Genomic DNA, 4,110 nt, shown 5'->3' on the forward strand with positions numbered 1-4,110 from the left:
CCTTGGTATTCCAGCTCTGCAGAACAGTTCCCCACCCAGCAATTAGGGAGCTGGGCTGGCCAGTACAGCCAGTGGGGAGTGGGTGGGAGGTACCAAAACTTGGCAGGTGTGCCAGAAACCAAAGCCAGGCCCAGATGTAGGGGGAGGGCACAAGAGCTGAACCTGAACCTGGGGCGTCTCGGAGCTGGATCCCCGTCAGCTCATCCAGGCTAGACAAACCAGTTCCTGGGTCTCCCAGCCGGCTGGGTGGCTCTGGGGCCAACCGACCACAGGTGTCACTGATCACAGGTGTCACTGTAGTGGCTAACACCTCGGGGCAGCCCCTCCCTCCTGCTGGTGGGGCCTCAGGTTCCTAGGTGCCCTGGCTTAGCCTTCCCTGCAGCCCCTCCCCAGCAGGCTTGGTCCAGGCAGCCAGCTCTGCAAAAGGTGGCTGCCTTCTGGTGCTGAGCTCCCTGCCTCTGGGGCCTCCAGTCCTTCACTCAGTGTCATCCCTTCCAGCAGCTCCCTGGGCCCCTTGGTCCATCCCTTGAGGCTTCTGACACACTAGTGGCCTCTAGTCACTGATAGTGGTGCCTCCTTCTTACCTTGGAGCCCTCTGAGCCCTCATCCTGCAGGCAGAGCCCCTCGGCGCTCTGAGAAACCTTCCCTGAACTCACCACCTCCCCTGCCTGGGCACTCCCTTCTCCCTGCGCCCACAGCCCCCATGCCTCTCTCCGTCAGCGCTTTCCGTGCTGCTGTAATTGTTGGTTTGCCTCGTCTCCTTTGAGCTGTGGGCATTGCCAGGGTAGGGTGGTGTCTTCCCCGCAACTCCAGAAGGCACTGGTGGGATGTGGAATCAGGAGCAACCGGAGCCCCCCATACTAGAATGGGTTTGAGCTTGGGGTGGGGTGGATGGGGAAGAGACTTACTCCGAATGTTCGTTCAACATCCGTGGGCACCAGGTCTGTGGCAAGCACAGGGACTCCAGGGCCAGCTGCCATTTGTTCCAGTGATGTATTCGGGGCCTTCTCAGGTGAGGAAGTCAAGCTGGCCAAGGCCCTCTGTCCCCTGCCCTGATGGGACTTAGCTGTGGGTAGGGGAGGGAGGCCGCTCCAAATAGCGACTGGGGCCAGGCAGGAGGAAAGGAGAGCAGAGGAGAATCCAGAAGTGCTCAGACAGAACTAGGGACAACAGAGGGGCCTCCGTGGTGGCGAGTGGGTCAGCAGAGCATGGAGCAGGAAGAGGAAGCCTATCTGGGAGGCTGGGTGCATTTCTCTGAGACCAAGGGGATGTAGGTGTTGGGGTTTCTGCAAAGAGGGCGCAGGCCCTGCAGTGACGGTTCAGATATTGATAACCCATCCCCCTTGGAGGGTCGGGGCTTAGGCATCCATATTGGATTCAGAAAAGAACAAGAATGATGTTTCTGGCAACAAAAGAAAAGTGATTATGTCACGAGAGGAGAGGCTGGAGGGCCATAGGAGTTCCCAGCTGGCTCACTCATCCGTCCAGGAGGTGGGGTCTCATGGTTTCATTTTGCTCTGGGCCTACTTAGAGTTTTGATAAATGCAGAGTTACATAACGAACCCGACAATGAAGATATAGAATAGTTCTGTCACCCCCCAGCATTCTCCCGTGGCTCTCTAGTCCACCCCCCTGCCCCACCCCATCCCCTGGCAACCACTGATCTGCTTTCACAATAACTGTATGGGTTTTTTTATCTTTCCTTTTTTTGAGCAGTGTTTAATTCCTTTGCTCTAATATGTAATATTAGAACATATTACAAAGTAGCAAGAAAAATACGACATTGGTGTAAAAATAATCTACACCTCACAGAAAGAATGAAGAGCCAGAAATAGATTCTATTCTGTAGAAAATCTTACACAATAAAGGACTTCAAAACAAGGGTAAGGAAGGATTCTTTAACAAGAGGTGCTGGGATAACTGGATAAAAATTTGGGAAAAAAGTCATACCATGCGCCACCCTTGCATTTATTTTTATTTTATTTTATTTTATTTTGAGATGGCGTCTCGCTCTGTTGCCCAGGCTGGAGTAAGTGGCGCGATCTCGGCTCACTGCATCCTCTGCCTCCCGGGTTCAAGCCATTCTCCTGCCTCAGCCTCCCAAGTAGCTGGGACTACAGGCGCCAGCCACCACACCCTGCTAATTTTGTGTAATTTTAGTAGAGACGGGGTTTCACCATGTTAGCCAGGATGGTCTGTATCTCCTGACCTTGTGATCCGCCCACCTCAGCTTCCCAAAGTGCTCGGATTATGGGCGTGAGCCACTGCGATTGGCCCACCCCTGCATTTATTGAGTTAAATTTTAAAAATCCTATCCTAGGAAATTGGTGTTGGGGCTCAGAAAATGATACACCAAAGTATGGAGCTGTGGGAGGCTGAATGCTTTGAACTAAAGTCTCTGACCATTGCTCACTCCTCTTCCCTCCCAAAACCCTCCTGAAGCGCAGGGAGGGGCCTTCTCTAAAGTTATCTTTTGTTTCTAAGGGAAGTTCCTGCAGAAGGAATGCCATTGTCTTGAGCCCTTTCCCTAGCATCTCATAAAACATGGATGATTAACTCACAGGAAAGGATACTGAAGGTGATACCATCTCTTCTGAGGACTGAGCCACTTGAGAGGTTTTATCTGCATGACAAGACAGCCTTTGTTTGCCATGCATTTCCTCCCCTCAACCTCCTAGCCTCTGTCGCCACCTCCTCCCAGAAACCTCAGGCCCCAGTTTTTGGAGCTCAAATGCTATTTAGACTTCATCAATCTGGCCCTTACTAGAGTCTCACATTTTGTGGGACTCCTGCGCATGTATGTAATACATTCGCATGCCTTTTCTCCTGTTCATCTGTCTACCGTCAGTTTTATTCCAGAGACTCAAATTATTGAAACTTCGGAGAATACAGGGAATGTTTAAAACTTCTACACTGACAAAAAGTTAATTTGATTACTACTGAATTAATGGGAGAATTGATTGCTTTGAAGGAATCCTCCCCATCCCTAACAAAAAACAAAAACACAATCCCTATGGGGAAAGAGTGACAAAATCAACTATTTAATACAACTTGGTGCACACTTGAAAATAATATCAAGATGCAAGGATGGCCACATACTGGGGGAGAACCTCAACTTTGCTCACATCCTTCTTGGCTGTGAGGCAGGCCAAGGCTCCCGGAGAGGAAGTGGGGAAGCCTGGGGCATTTGCCAAAGCCTGTGAGGTCAGGTTGGCTGGGAGGCGGCTTGGGCCCCTTGGCCCCAGGCAAGGTTCAATCAACTCTCCACCCCAATGGCTTCTGTTTGGGCCAGGGCCACCCAGGCTCCTCATGCTTGGGCAGGCATCTCTGGGATGTGCCATCCCAACACCCCCGCAGGCACACAGTCCTGCTGTGGGCCTTCTCCCCTGCTATATATCATAAGGTTATTGAGCCACAGTTTCCTTATGTATACGTGGAGGACACTGGCTTCTTGATTATCTTTGAGTACCTCCTGTGTGCAAAGCATGTGGTGTTGGCGATAAGGCAGTGATGAAGACAAAACGTGGGCCCAGTGGAGTTTTTTTGTTGAGATAGGGTCTCACTCTGTTGCCCAGGCTAGAATGCAGTGGCGCAATCTTGGCTCACCGCAACCTCTGCCTCCCAGGCTCAAGCAATTCACCTGCCTCAGCCTCCCAAGTAGCTGGGATTACAGGCACCTGCCACTACACCTCAACTTGGCTAATGTTTTTTGTATTTTGAGTAGAGACGGGGTTTCACCATGTTGGCCAGGCTGGTCTTGAACTCATGACCTCAAATGATCCAACTACCTTGGCCTCCCAAAGTACTGGAATTACAGGCATGAGCCACCGTGCCTGGCCCATGTTTGTTTGTTTTTGAGACAGGGTCTCTCACACTCTCTTATCCACGCTGGAGTGCAGTGGCGCGATCACTGCTCACTGCAGCCTCGACCTCCTAGGCAGCCTCCCATCTCAGCCTCCCAAGTAGCTGGGACTACAGATGTGCGCCACCACACCCAGCTAACTTTTGTGTTATTTGTAGAGACAGGGTCTACCTATGTTGTCCAGACTGGTCTAGAACTCCTAGGCACAAGCATTCCTCCCTCCTCAGCCTCCTAAAGTGTTGGGATTA

Source organism: Mandrillus leucophaeus, unplaced genomic scaffold, assembly GCF_000951045.1.
Source record: "Mandrillus leucophaeus isolate KB7577 unplaced genomic scaffold, Mleu.le_1.0 Scaffold782, whole genome shotgun sequence".
Classification (NCBI taxonomy): domain Eukaryota; kingdom Metazoa; phylum Chordata; class Mammalia; order Primates; family Cercopithecidae; genus Mandrillus; species Mandrillus leucophaeus.